Consider the following 16,398-nt stretch of genomic DNA (forward strand, 5'->3'; position numbering starts at 1 on the left):
CTTCGGACATTCCTCATGCCTCTGTACCTCTTGCCAGTGCTGTTTCCTCACCCGCTTCAGATACTGAGGTCTCGACTGACTCCTTCGATTTATCTGACCTCCGCTCTCCTTTGACTATGCTTCCGGCCTCTCCCTCTGCGGTGAGGCAATTTTCGAATCGCCAGCCCGTTCCACGTCGGACCAACTCTGGTCCCACGCCTAAACGCCAACGACAGTTACCTGCTGATGATACTTCTCCACCTCGTTCTTAGAAAAGATCAACACGTCCTGCACTCCCTTTCCACGCTCAGTTTCAGAATGCACAATGGACTAAATTCTTCACTTTATGACCGACTTCCTCTACTGCCTATCTTTCCGACCATAGTATTGGCAAGGCACTCCTACGCCATGTTGGTAAAGATATTTCTTTTCATGCTCTTAAGAGCGGTACGCGCATCATCACCGTACAGAATGCTACCCAAGCTCATGATATTTCTCGTCTTTCCCATATCGATACTGTTCCTGTCACTATTGAAAAACATCATTCCCTCAATTCTTGTAGTGGTACTGTCATTCTGCCCCATACCATAGTTCAACAAAATTTCCAGACATGTGGCAATGACATTCTTGAACAGCTGGAACTCCAAGATCTCCCAATCCTCAAGGTAGACACTTATGTTCTTCCTGCCCGTGGGCGGAGACGATACCCTAGCAATGTGGCTCGTTTAACTTTTGACAGCCGTGAACTCCCATCCTCAGTTTATGTAGCAGGACATCGGTTACAAGTTCGAAAGGTGATCCCTACACCGCAACAGTGTAGAAATTGCTGGCGATTTGGCCATCCAGCGAAATATTGCAGATCTATCGCCGAATGCCCAGTCTGTGGTGCCGATGACCATTCTAATACGTCTTGCAATCGACCTCCCTCTTGCCTTAATTGTCATGAGGCTCACCCTTCGTACTCTCGCCGTTGCCAGGTCTACTTAAATGAGCGGAAAATCCGTTACCTCAAAGAGGCAGAAGGTCTCCCTTATGCCATGGCAGTTTCTCATCTCCGCCTCCAAGGGAGACTACCTCGTGTTTCTTATTCCCGTGTTTCAAAACGTCCCCCCACTTCTGGTATCCCATCTTCTGCAGCCTCCTCTGTGGTTACCTCTCCCATAGTCACTCCTGTATCTAATTCTTTTGCTGTCCTCGGCTCAGACGTCCCTACTTCAACGCCTCAGTCTGATCTCGCTTCTTCGTGTTCTCCCTCACAAGCCTCAGTATCGACGAGACCTCGTACGACACCTCCTCCCAATCGTCCCTCTACTTCTCAGAAGTCAAAAAAAGGTCCTTTAACCCCTCCTACCCTTCTTCCACCTCCTCATTTTACCTTCCCTGTCTCTGTACCTGGTTCTTCCCCTCTCACTGGCTCTGTTACAAGTGTAGAGGTTCACCCTCCTCCTCGTACTGTACCTTCCTCCCCTGTTCCCTCCCAAGTTTCTTCCTCTTCTGCCACCTCCCAGGTTTCTGCCTCTTCTGTCCCCTGCCACTTCTTCTCCAGTTCCCTCCACCCTTTTCCCCCCCCCCTACCTTGGTACAGTCCATTACAGTTCCAATCTTTACTCATCCTCCCCCTACCATTCTCCAATATTGTCTCCCATACGACATCTCTGAATTCCGAAACACTTGAAGCAATCTCTGAATATATTGCAGAGACCAAACGATCAATGGACACTGATCCACCTCCTGTTCCTTCTCTCTCCTCTCTCCATCTGCGCAACTCCATTCTTCGCAACGCTCCGTTCCTTCGCTACTTGAACGTTTTCCAATGCCACCACCGTTGACTTTTCTAACCCCTCTAGTCCGTAGGTGCTTACCTGAACTGGTATTTTCCACTGCCAATCATGGCCTATTTACAGTGGACTCAGGGGTTTCTAACCCAGTTTTCTGGTCCTTAGGAACCAAAATTCCTCTTCAAGGGGGGCTCCTTGGCGTGGTGAAGAGGCTCTTGGTCTGAGGAATTAGACCTGTCGGTCTTCTTCCTCAGACCGAACCTAATTACCCCCCAATCTCCCCTCCCCTATCCCATCCTCCCCATCCTCCCCTTTTTCCTTTCCTCCTCCTCCTCCCCACCCCTCCCTTTTGCCCTTCCTCTTTTTGCCTTTGGGATTTCTCCCACAGGCGCGCTAGTTCCTAGGTAGGGGAAAGGACACCGGGGTCCATCCCATTCCGTTGAGGTTTCTTGGCGGTGGCGTAGTTTGCCGTGGAATCTGGATTGCCTAGGGATGTCCCGATCCCTCTCCGGTATCCCGGAGTAGCTTTGGGTGTCTTTTGGGCGACGGGTGTATCTCTGGAAGCCACCTTTCGGATTCCGGGGGTGGTGGCTGAAGGAGGTATGCTTTGTGGCGGATATCCGGCCGCCCTCTCTTTTGTCCACCGAGGTAGCTCGGCAGATGTGAGGTTGCTATCCCAGATTGCTGGTTTACTGGCATGAAGGGTAGGGTATGGCACGGGTTCCATGCTGCATCTGCGCTACTAGCGGTGTCGAGTCCTCTTGGGCGCGGAGGGAGATTTCTGGCCCTTTCATTCCTCCTAGGAACTATCCCTCCCCGGTCCCCCCTTTTTTTTTCTTTTTTTTATTTTTATTTTCTTTTCTTCTTTCTTTTTTTTTCTTAAAAACAAAAAGAAAGAAGTAACCTAACCATGGCAGCCCTAGTCCATGAACCTGGTACCCCCGGGCCCCTTCTTGATACCGCACCCCGTTCTGACCCCGCCTCGTCTTTGGACCACTCTTCAGACATTCCTCATGCCTCTGTACCTATTGCCGGTGCTGTTTCCTCACCCGCTTCAGGTACTGAGGCCTCGACTGACTCCTTCGATTTATCAGACCTTCGCTCTCCTCTGACTATGCTTCCGGCCTCTCCCTCTACGGTGCGGCAATTTTCAAATCGCCGACCCGTTCCACGTCGGACCAACTCTGGTCCCACGCCTAAACGTCAACGACAATTACCTGCTGATGATACTTCTCCACCTTCACCTTCTCGTTCTTCTCAGAAACGATCGACACGTCCTTCACTACCTTTCCACGCTCAGTTTCAGACTGAACAGTGGACTAAATTCTTCACTTTACGACCAACTTCCTCTACTGCCTATCTTTCTGACCATAGTATTGGCAAGGCACTCCTACGCCATGTTGGTAAAGATATTTCTTTTCATGCTCTTAAGAGCGGTACGCGCATCATTACCGTACAGAATGCTACCCAGGCTCGTGAGCTCTCTCGTCTTTCCCATATAGATACTGTTCCTGTCACCCTTGAAAAACATCATTCCCTCAATTCTTGTAGTGGTACCGTTATTCTGCCCCATACCATAGTTCAACAAAATTTCCAGACATGTGGCACCGACATTCTAGAACAGCTGGAACTCCAAGATCTCCCAATCCTCAAGGTAGACACTTACGTTCTTCCTGCCCGTGGGCGGAGACGATACCCTAGCAATGTGGCTCGTTTAACTTTTGACAGCCGAGAACTCCCATCCTCCGTTTATATAGCAGGACATCGGTTACAAGTTCGAAAGGTGATCCCTACACCACAACAGTGTAGAAATTGCTGGCGATTTGGCCATCCAGCGAAATATTGCAGATCTATCGCCGAATGCCCAGTCTGTGGTGCCGATGACCATTCTAATACGTCTTGCAATCGATCTCCCTCTTGCCTTAACTGTCATGAGGCTCACCCTTCGTACTCTCGCCGTTGTCAGGTCTATTTAAACGAGCGGGAAATCCGTTACCTCAAAGAGACAGAAGGTCTCCCTTATGCCATGGCAGTTTCTCATCTCCGCCTCCAAGGGAGACTCCCACGTGTTTCTTATTCCCGTGTTTCAAAACGTCCCCCCACTTCTGGTATCCCATCTTCTACACCCACCTCTGTGGTTACCTCTCCCATAATCACTCCTGTATCTAATCCTTTTGCTGTCCTCGGCTCAGACGTCCCTACTTCAACGCCTCAGTCTAATCTCGCTTCTTCGAGTTCTCTCTTACAAGCCTCAGTATCGACGAGACCTCGTACGACACCTCTTCCCAATCGTCCCTCTACTTCTCAAAAGTCAAAAAAAGGTCCGGTAACACCTCCTACCCATCTTCCACCTCCTCATTTTACCCTCCCTGTCTCTGTCCCTAGTTCTTCCCCTCTCACTGGCTCAGTTACAAGTGCAGAGGTTCACCCTCCTCCTCGTAATGTACCTTCCTCCCCTGTTCCCTCCCAAGTTTCTTCCTCTTCTGCCACCTCCCAGGTTCCTGTCTCTTCTGTCCCCTGCCACGCTTCTCCAGTTCCCTCCACCCTTTCGCCCCCCCCTACCTTGGTACAGTCCAATACAGTTCCAATCTTTACTCATCCTCCCCCTACCATTCCCAATATTGTCTCCCATACGACATCTCTGAATTCCGAAACACTTGAAGCAATCTCTGAATATATTGCAGAGACCAAACCATCAATGGACACTGATCCACCTTCCGCTCTTTCTCTCTCCTCTGCTCCATCTGCGCAACTCCTTTCTTCACAGCGCACCGTTCCTTCGCTGCTTGAACATTTTCCACTGCCTCCGCATGTGGACTTTTCTAACCCTTCTAGTCCGTAGGAACCCTTACCTGCGGATTTCAAGTATCTTTATCATTGCCAATCATGGCCTTTTTACAGTGGAATATACGCGGCCTCAGGGGTAATCGGGGTGAGCTTCAGATGTTACTCTCCCAGTTTGCCCCTGTTGGTGTTTGCTTACAGGAACCAAAATTACACTCTGCTGTTATTTCTCACATCTCAGGCTATAATTTATTGTATTCTTCAGATCCTTTTCCTGATGGGACCTTTAATGAAAGTGCCCTTCTTCTCCGCACTGATATTCCGTACCATCAGCTATTTGTTCATACTTCGCTGCATTACACAGCAGCCCGTATCCACTTACATAGGTGGTATACGCTCTGTTCTTTATATCTCTCTCCTTCTCGGGCATTATCTATTCCGGATTTTGCCTTCCTTGTTTCGTCATTACCGCCACCGATTCTGTTACTTGGTGATTTTAATGCCCACCATTTCCTCTGGGGAGGGTCTCACTGTGATTCCCGTGGAATTCAGTTAGAGGCTTTTCTTGCCACCCACCCCCTCCATGTTTTAAATACAGGTACTCACACCCATTTTGATCCTCGGACTCATACTCTCTCTTGCATCGATCTCTCAGTTTGCTCTTCCTCCGCCGCATTAGACTTTACTTGGTCTGTTCTCCCGGACTTACATGACAGTGATCATTTCCCAATCATTCTTACTTCCCCTTCATATTCGCCACCTCTTCGCACCCCACGCTGGCAATTTAATCGGGCAAATTGGAACCTTTACTCACACCTGACTGTTTTTAAAGAGGTTCCTTCTTCGTCCTCCATCGATGAGCTTTTACACCTCTTCTCGTCCTCCGTTTTCACCGCAGCTTCTCATTCTATACCCCAAACTTCGGGCAGGCATTCTCAGAAATGCGTGCCTTGGTGGTCTCCTGCTTGTGCTCGTGCAGTACGTTTGAAACGCGCTGCATGGGGCAGGTACCGGTACAATAGAACCACAGAGCGACTCCTTGATTTTAAACAGAAGCGTGCGATCGCTCGCCGTGTCATCCGTGACGCTAAACGCACTTGCTGGCGAGATTATGTCTCCACCATCACCTCTGCTTCCTCTATGAGTGCAGTCTGGAAAAAAGTACGAAAACTGAGTGGTAAATATTCTCCTGACCCGGCTCCTGTTCTGCGGGTTGCCGGTGTTGATATAGCAAACCCACTAGATGTTGCCAATGAAATTGGCAATCATCTGGTCCGTATTTCTCAGGGACTCCATCTATGCCCCTCATTTCTTTCCTCAAAGTCTGCCAGAGAGTTAGCACCCTTGGACTTTTCTTCTCTCAGAGAAGAACAGTATAATGTGCCTTTTACACTTCAAGAACTGGAGGCAACACTCTCAGCTTGTCGATCATCGGCAGCTGGGCCCGACGACATTCATATTCGTATGCTACAACATTTACATCAGTCAGCCCTTGCAGTCCTATTACGCCTTTACAATCTTATTTGGTCACAAGGAGTTCTTCCACAGCTGTGGAAATCCGCCATTGTTCTCCCTTTCCGCAAACCAGGCACTACGGGACATGAAACCTCCCACTATCGTCCCATTGCTCTTACCAGTGCAGTTTGCAAAGTAATGGAACGTCTAGTAAATAGACGTTTAGTGTGGTATTTAGAGACACACAACAGTCTCTCCACTCGTCAATATGGCTTTCGTAAGGGACGTTCTACCATAGACCCCTTACTGCGCTTGGATACGTATGTTCGTAATGCCTTTGCGAATAACCACTCAGTTATTGCCATATTTTTTGACCTTGAGAAGGCATATGACACAACTTGGAGGTATAATATTTTAGCCCAAGCCCACTCCTTAGGCCTTCGAGGCAATCTACCATCCTTCCTTAAGAACTTTTTAACTGACAGGCATTTCCGTGTTCGGGTTAATAATGTGCTCTCCCCGGACTTTGTCCAAGCTGAAGGTGTCCCCCAGGGATGTGTTCTGAGCACAACACTTTTTCTCCTTGCTATTAATGATTTGGCCTCTAGTCTTCCATCAAATATTTGGTCATCACTCTATGTTGATGACTTCGCTATTGCCTGTGCAGGCGCTGACTGTCACCTCCTTACAGTTTCTCTCCAGCATGCAGTCGACCGTGTTTCCAATTGGGCCACCACACATGGGTTTAAATTTTCCAGCACTAAAACCCACCAAATCACTTTCACTAGACGCTCTGTCATCTCTGATCATCCTTTGTACCTCTATGGCTCACGTATCCCTGAACGTGATACAGTCAAGTTTCTGGGCCTCCTCTTTGATCGTAGGTTATCCTGGAAACCTCACATTACCTCTCTGAAGGCAACTTGTCACAGCCGGCTGAACCTTCTTAAAACCCTTGCTCATCTTTCGTGGGGAGCTGATCGTCGAACCCTCCTTCACCTACATTCCACCCTTATTTTATCGAAACTTGATTATGGTGACCAGATCTATTCAGCGGCATCTCCTGCTACTCTCTCTAGCCTTAACCCCATTCATCACCAAGGATTACGTTTATGCCTTGGTGCTTTTCGCTCTTCCCCTGTCGAAAGCCTCTATGCAGAAGCGAACGTTCCATCCTTATCCGATCGCCGTGATGCCCATTGCCTGCGCTACTATGTACGCTCTCATGATCTCCGCAATCCTTCCATTTATAGAATGGTCACTGATATTAGTAGACATTCTTTATTTGTTCGCCGCCCCTGCTTACTCCGTCCCTTCTCTCTTCGCCTTCATTCGCTCTTGTCTTCTCTTCAACTACCACCTTTCTATGTACATGTAGCATCTCACTTTTCCCTACCCCCCTGGGAAGTTCCAGCTGTTCGAGTCTGTTCTTTCTCCCTCCCTTGCTCGAAAGCCCAACTGTCTACGGTCGCTTCCCGCTCTCTTTTTCTTGACCACTTTCACTCTCATTCTCATGCCATTGCTGTGTACACAGATGGCTCTAAGTCTTCTGACGGCGTAGGATTCGCAGCAGTGTTTCCGGACAGCGTCGTACAAGGGCATTTACTATCTTCAGCTAGTATTTTTACTGCTGAATTATATGCCATCCTTACAGCACTTATCCGTATTGCATCTATGCCTGTGTCATCATTTGTGGTTGTCTCAGACTCCCTTAGTGCTTTACAGGCTATACAAAAATTTGATACACCTCACCCCTTAGTCCTCCGTATCCAACTTTGGCTACGCCGCATCTTTACTAAGCATAAAGATATTGTTTTTTGTTGGGTCCCTGGTCATGTTGACGTACAGGGCAATGAACAGGCAGACACTGCTGCGCGGTCAGCAGTACATGACCTACCAGTTTCTTATAGAGGTATTCCATGTACGGACTATTTTGCTGTAATATCTTCCCACCTTCACACCCGTTGGCAACAACGTTGGTCTACTATGCTCGGCAACAAACTTCAGTCTATTAAACCGAGTATAGGTTACTGGCCGTCTTCTTATCACCAGTGTCGAGGTTGGGAGACTACTCTCTCCCGTCTTCGCATTGGCCATACTCGTCTTACTCATGGATATCTCATGGAGAGGCGTCTTGCTCCTCTCTGTGAGAATTGCCAAGCTCCATTATCAGTCAGCCACATTCTGTTGGACTGCCCACTTTATCAACGAGCACGCAGAATTTACCTCTGTCGTCGTCTTCGCCCCGCTGCTCTCTCTTTACCTTCCCTTCTCGCTGATGGACCCACCTTTCATCCGGACTCTCTCATTGACTTTTTGACAACGACTGACTTACTTCACAAATTCTGATACTTTCAGCCCTTTCTACTTGTATCTCTTGCTACCCTCTACCCCCGTACTATCCCCTGCCCCGCTGTTTTCTGTAACCTGCTGATCATCCCCCCTCCCTTCTGCCATCCAATTCCCTTGCTTCCTTCCCTACCCTGCAGCGCTGTATAGCCCTTGTGGCTTGGCTTAGCGCTTCTTTTTGATTATAATAACCCTCCTCCTTCTATCTCCAATATGGTCTCCCATACATGTTGACTTTTCTAACCCCTCTAGTCCGTAGGTGCCTTTACCTACGGATTCCTGGTATTTTCTTCATTGCCAATCATGGCCTATTTACAGTGGAATATCCGCGGCCTCAGGGGTAATCGGGGTGAGCTTCAGATGTTGCTTTCCAGGTTTTCCCCTGTTGGTGCTTGCTTACAAGAACCAAAATTACACTCGGCTGTTTTCCAACCTATCTCAGGCTATAATTTATTGTATTCTTCGGATCCTTTCTCAGATGGGACCTTTAATGAAAGTGCCCTTCTTCTACGCAATGATATTCCGTACTGTCAACTATTTGTCCATACCTCGCTGCATTACACTGCAGCCCGTATCCACTTGAATAAGTGGTTTACAATATGTTCTTTATATCTCTCTCCTTCTCGAGCATTTTCTATCCCAGACTTTGCCTTTCTTGTTTCATCCTTACCACCACCACTTCTGTTACTTGGTGATTTTAATGCCCACCATTTCCTCGGGGGGGGGGGGGGGGGGGGGGGGGGTCTCATTGTGACTCACGTGGCATTCAGTTGGAGGCTTTTCTTGCCTCTCACCCCCTCCATGTTTTAAATACGGGTACTCCCACCCATTTTGATCCTCGTACTCATACTCTCTCTTGCATCGATCTATCAGTCTGCTCTTCCTCCACTGCACTAGACTTCACCTGGTCTGTTCTACCGGACTTACATGACAGCGATCATTTTCCAATCATTCTTACTTCTCCTTCCTATTCACCACCTTTCCGTAGCCCTCGCTGGCAATTTGATCGGGCAAATTGGGATCTTTACTCACACCTCACTGCTTTTAGTGAGGTTCCTTCTTCATCCTCCATTGATGAGCTCCTACACCTCTTCTCGACGTCAGTTTATACCGCAGCTTCTCATTCTATACCCCAAACCTCAGGCAGGCATTCTCAGAAGTGCGTGCCTTGGTGGTCTCCTGCTTGTGCTCGTGCAGTACGTTTGAAACGTGCTGCATGGGGCAGGTACCGGTACAATAGAACCGCTGAGAGACTTCTTGATTTTAAGCAGAAGCGTGCGATCGCTCGCCGTGTCATCCGTGAAGCTAAACGCACTTGCTGGCGAGACTATGTTTCCACCATCACCTCTGCTTCTTCTATGAGTGCAGTCTGGAAAAAAGTGAGGAAATTGAGTGGTAAATATTCTCCTGACCCGGCTCCTGTTCTACGGGTCGCTGGTGTTGATATAGCAAACCCTCTCGACGTTGCCATTGAACTTGGCACACATCTAGTCCGTATTTCCAGAGGGCTCCATCTATGCCCCTCGTTTCTTTCCTCAAATTCTGCCAGAGAGTTAGTACCCTTGGACTTTTCTTCTCTCAGAGAAGAACAGTATAATGTGCCTTTTACACTTCAAGAACTGGAGGCAACGCTCTCAGCTTGCCGATCATCGGCAGCTGGGCCTGACGACATTCATATTCGTATGTTACAACATTTACATCGGTCAGCCCTTGTAGTCCTCTTACACCTCTTCAATCTTATTTGGGCACAAGGAGTTCTTCCCCAGCTGTGGAAATCTGCCATTGTTCTCCCTTTCCGCAAACCGGGTACTACAGGACATGATGCCTCCCACTATCGTCCCATCGCTCTTACTAGTGCAGTTTGCAAAGTGATGGAACGTCTCGTAAATCGACGTTTAATGTGGTATTTAGAGACACACAACAGTCTCTCCGCTAGTCAATATGGCTTTCGTAAGGGTCGTTCTACCATAGACCCCTTACTACGCTTGGATACGTATGTTCGTAATGCCTTTGCGAATAATCACTCAGTTATTGCCATATTTTTTGACCTTGAGAAGGCATATGACACAACTTGGAGGTATAATATTTTGGCCCAGGCCCACTCCTTAGGCCTCCGAGGCAATCTACCATCCTTCCTTAAGAACTTTTTAACTGACAGACATTTCCGTGTTCGAGTCAATAATGTTCTTTCCCCGGACTTCGTCCAAGCTGAAGGTGTCCCTCAGGGATGTGTTCTAAGCACAACACTTTTTCTCCTTGCTATAAATGATTTGGCCTCTGTTCTTCCACCCAATATTTGGTCATCACTCTATGTTGATGACTTCGCTATTGCTTGTGCAGGCGCTGACTGTCACCTTATTGCAGTTTCTCTCCAGCATGCGGTCGACCGTGTTTCCACTTGGGCCACCACACATGGGTTTAAATTTTCAAGTACCAAAACTCACCAAATTACTTTCACTAGACGCTCTGTCATCTCCGATCATCCTTTGTATCTCTATGGCTCCCGTATCCCCGAACGTGATACAGTCAGGTTTCTAGGCCTTCTCTTTGACCGTCGGTTATCCTGGAAACCTCACATTACCTCTCTGAAGGCAACTTGTCACAGCCGGCTAAACCTTCTTAAAACCCTTGCTCATCTTTCCTGGGGAGCTGATCGTCGAACTCTGCTTCGCCTACATTCAGCCCTCGTTTTATCGAAACTCGATTATGGTGACCAGATTTATTCAGCGGCCTCTCCTGCTACTCTCTCTAGCCTTAACCCTATCCATCACCAAGGATTACGTTTGTGCCTTGGTGCTTTTCGCTCTTCCCCTGTTGAGAGCCTCTATACAGAAGCGAATGTTCCATCCTTGTCTGATCGCCGTGATGCCCATTGCCTTCGCTACTATGTACGCTCTCACGATCTCCACAATCCTTCCATTTATAGAATGGTCACCGATATTAGTAGACATTCTTTATTCGTTCGCCGCCCCTGTTTGCTCCGTCCCTTTTCTCTTCGCCTACATTCACTCTTGTCTTCCCTTCAGTTACCACCTTTATATGTTCATGTAGCATCTCACTTTTCCCTACCCCCCTGGGAAGTTCCAGCTGTTCGGGTCTGTTCTTTCTCACTCCCTTGCTCGAAAGCTCAACTGCCTACGGTGGCTTCCCGCTCTCTTTTTCTTGATCACTTCCACTCTCATTCTCATGCCACCGCTGTGTACACAGATGGCTCTAAGTCTTCAGACGGCGTCGGATTCGCAGCAGTGTTTCCGGACAGCGTCGTACGAGGGCATTTACTATCTTCGGCTAGCATTTTTACTGCTGAATTGTATGCCATTCTTGCAGCACTTATTCGTATCGCATCTATGCCTGTGTCATCATTTGTGGTAGTCTCAGACTCCCTTAGTGCTCTACAGGCTATACGAAAATTTGATACATCTCATCCCCTAGTTCTCCGTATCCAACTTTGGCTACGCCGTATCTCTACCAAACATAAAGATATTGTTTTTTGTTGGGTCCCTGGTCATGTCGACGTACAGGGCAATGAACAGGCAGACACTGCTGCGCGGTCAGCAGTACATGACCTACCAATTTCCTATAGAGGTGTTCCATTTCTGGACTATTTTGCTGCAATAGCTACCCACCTTCGCACCCGTTGGCAACAACGTTGGTCAACTCTGCTCGGTAACAAACTTCATTCTATTAAACCGAGCATAGGTTACTGGCCGTCTTCTTGTCATCAGTGCCGAGGTTGGGAGACCACTCTCTCCCGCCTTCGCATTGGCCACACTCGTCTTACTCATGGGTATCTCATGGAGAGGCACCCTGTTCCTCTCTGTGAGCAGTGTCAAGTTCCAGTATCGATTAGCCACATTCTGTTAGACTGCCCTCTCTATCAACGAGCACGCAGAATTTACCTCCAACGTCGTCTTCGTTCTACTACTCTCTCTTTACCTTCCCTTCTTGCTGATGGACCCTCCTTTAATCCTGACTCTCTCATTGACTTCTTGACAACGACTGATTTACTCCACAAACTCTGATGATACTTTTCGCACTCCCCTCAGCCCTTTCTAGTTCAGTCTCTTGCTGCCCTTTACCCTTTCACCATCCACTGCCCCGCTGTTATCCGTAACCTATTACTCATCCATCTCCCTTTTGCCACCTGATGCCCTAATATATACAGTATTTTCCACACTAATCCCTGTACTATCACCTAGATAGTATTTACTACCTCATTATCCCATGTGTCCCACACAGTTCCTTGTGTGACCCAATTTGTGTTATCTTCCCAGATTTCCCTTTCACAATTTATTACTTGTTAATAAGATACTCTTTAATAATATCTGTATTATCATTTATTCCTACTTAAGCACTGTTATAATTCTTCTATAATCTTACCTAATTTTCCCTTCGCTCTCAAACTACAAATAACAAACTAGTGTAAGTTCCTACTACACTACTGTGCAATTCCTTGTACCATCTTCCACTAGCTAGTATCAACTACCTCAAATAATATTTCTTTAGTGATATTAATTGCTCCAACTTTATGCTATAAGGCAAATCCTACTCTCAGATTAATTTCATATCATAGTGTCAATCTATTTGAAGTTTTTTTTTTTTTTTTTTTTTATTCGCCGGTATTCTCCCGGCCCGGGTCTTTTCCAAGTAGTGGTGACCCGGCCTTGGCTCCCTATCTGGGGAGTGTCTCGAGACTTAAGTCTCCCATGGGAGGAGGTACAAGTACCCCCTCATTGGGATCAACTGTTCCCAGGCCTAGCCACATTCCCCGCCCTCACGGGGCTCGTAGGGAGAAGCTAGGCCTCTGGTCTGCCATCTGCCCTGCCCCAAAGGGGCTCGTGGGGATGGCAGTCTTGTGAGCTGCAGGTGGTAGCAAGCATTTTTTAAAGGTTGTTTTACCACTACATAATTTAGTCCCTTTTTACATTTCTCCTGAAATAATTCTTTATATACCAATACGTACGGCCCTTTATTCAGTAATTGCTATACTCCTAGTTCTAACAACAATTAAAGGGCTACTTTCAGGAGATTTAATATTTTTTTTTCCCTCTTGTTCATATAGTCACATTTATTAAAATACTCCAGGTGCTATTGACTACCTCAGGTGCTACTGATTTTGTTTTTAATACATTCTTTCGTTATTATATTCACCAGCTCCTTTATTTTAGCTGTAAATATCTACCATAGTTCATAAACTCACATTTGTTAAGATAATTAAGGTGCTACTAGATGCTTATTTGTATAACTGAATTATCTATTCTGTAATAAGCTGTATAGCCCTTGTGGCTTAGCGCTTCTTTTTTATTATAATAATAATAATATTCTGTAATAATCCCTTTTTCTTTTAAATTTTTACAAGTTTTAGAATAGTTACGGAGTCTTATTCATAAGTCTAGTTGTAGATTCAATATAAATCTTATATTATTTTACTCAGAAAATCTAATTTGTAAAATTACTCTCATCCTATGATTACAGACATAGATCCTGATGTAAACTTTTTGCTAAATGAATTACACGAATCAAACAGGAACTGTAATTACTACACAGCAGACCAAGCAAAGACATTACTCAGTGCAAACAATAAAATAACCATCTTTAACTAGGCACTGGAAGACGACCAAAACGCAGATGTGATTTACACAAATTTGCAAAGGCGTTTGACAAATGTGATCGTGGAGTGATAGCGCACAAAATGAAGGCCTTGGGCATTACGGGGATGGTAGACAGTTGGATTTTCGGTTTCCTAACACACAGAACACAAAAAGTAGTAGTGAACAGGGCAAGATCCAGCATCAGCGAGGTCAAAAGCTCAGTGCCCCAAGGCACTGTCCTGGCACCTCTGCTGTTCTTCATCCTCATAGCAGACATAGACAAAAACACCCGGCACACTTTTGTATCATCATTTGTAGATGACACTAAAATAAACATGAAAGTCAGTACGGTAGAGGACACTGAAAAAGTACAGGAATACATAAACAGGGTTTTCCAGTGGGCAGTGGAAAACAACATGACGTTCAATGGTGATAAGTTCCAGCTGCTTACCCCTCAAGGAAGGTTCCTTGATGTTGGTGAGGGGCTCTTGATTTAGGGAATTGGATCTGTGCTCCAGTTCCCGAGCAATGCTGTATAGCCCTTGTGGCTTAGCGCTTCTTTTTTAAGCTGGGTTATAGTTGCCCGTGACTCTGTTAGGATGTTCATCCTCTAACTGAGGTACAACACTTGAACGCAGGGATGGGCATCAAAGGATCGGGTTGCCTGATAAATCTAATAAATTGAAGAACTACTGGTTACCCAATTTATCCCTATTTGCAGTCTCCTCTTTCCCATTTATTACTGAAAATGAATTAAAAAATTACGTTTAGTAGTTTACATAACTATTTAGATTCCTGGTATAGAATAAGTAATTTAATAAGAATTCAAAATTCAAATTCTTTATTTTTTTATACAGTACGCAGATAATGTAGTTTACATGTAATAAAATATTGTTAGACAACAAAGAAACCCACTAGCATGCAGTAAATTTCTGACCAGCAAATAATAAACTTTATCATCTATAAAATTATTATTGAAAGCAGAACTTTAACCTTAATAAATGCCCTGAACAGTACGTAAGTGTTTTTTATGCATAGCTTGTCAGTATTACCATACCATTTATAACCAACTTCAGAAAGCTGAATTAGTATTTTTCACAGGATCTGGACACTGTTGGGACAATCAAAAACAGTTACAAAGGACTGAAAATCCCTCTGTATTTGCCCGAGCTCCTCATTTTAAAAATATATTCCGCGTGTTTTCCCCAGGCATTTTTTTTCCCATTTCTCCCCCATGTATTTATATTTCCCACTACTTATGGGAGTTCCCCTCTGCGCAGAGTGGCAGCCCTAAAGGGGGATGCCACTCCTGCAATGTATTTTTTTTCGTTAGGTTCAGAATTATTGCATACACAAATTATCGCTTGCCTTATTCGGCAAGAAGAGCATTGCTATTTAAGCCAAAAGCGTGCCGAATAGGTAAAACTTGCGATGTTGGCTTAAGTAGCAATGCTCTTGTCGAATAAGGCAAGCGAAAATTTGTGTGTAATAATTTCGCAAAAAATCATTCTGAGCTTAGCGAATAATAATAATAAATAAACATAATGAAATATATTTACATTTCATTACGTTTGTTTATTATTAAATTATTGTAAACTTATCTAAAATATATTTAGTTGGATTAGGCTAAATTAAGTTGCGCTTGTTTTAATAAGGGTAGGTAATTTTTCTAAGGTTCTTTTGGTACAAAATTATTAATTTTTACATTAACATAAATAAAAAAATATCTAAGCGTATACGAGAATATTTTAGAAAGGACTTAATTTTAAAATGAGTTCTTGCTAATTGACCAGTTTTACATATTCTTTACGACACACACACACTTAATGGGCAAGAAAACGAGGTACATTGGCAGGCGAGTTTTAGAATTTGGTTCCGTGTCTTCTCGATTGCTGAATGTATTATTTGCAGTTTTCAAAGATTTATTAATGATAGGTTTAGGGTACTTCAAGTTAAATCCCATGTTACATATATTCATTATTTCGTCATTTATGAAGTCTGTCGATCCGTAATGGATACCAATATACAAGTATCATTCCTCATGAATAAACACGACATAAGGTCGACAGTTATGTTTGTTGTATACAGTTATGTTTGTTGTATATGTTTGGCGATGATGCCGAGTGTTTAAACGCTGGATCCCCTCAGGGAAGGTTCCTTGATGTTGGTGAGGGGCTCTTGATTTAGGGAATTGGATCTGTTTACCTGGAGTTTCCCCGAATTAAGCCTGAATGCCTTCCACATCCTCCCAGGTGCTGTATAATCCTACGGGTTTAGCGCTTCCCCTTGATTATAATAATAATCAAAAGCTGGATGAACCAAACAGGTCATAATGAGTGGTGACCGGTTTGATGTATCATAGTGACCTGCTCTATATGTAGGCTCTATATTGAGCCAATCATGAAACATTACAGCGTACAGTTAAGCGTCTTCGTATTGTCGTATATATTATTTATATATAC

Source organism: Cherax quadricarinatus, chromosome 35 (assembly GCF_038502225.1).
Source record: "Cherax quadricarinatus isolate ZL_2023a chromosome 35, ASM3850222v1, whole genome shotgun sequence".
In the NCBI taxonomy this organism is placed as follows: domain Eukaryota; kingdom Metazoa; phylum Arthropoda; class Malacostraca; order Decapoda; family Parastacidae; genus Cherax; species Cherax quadricarinatus.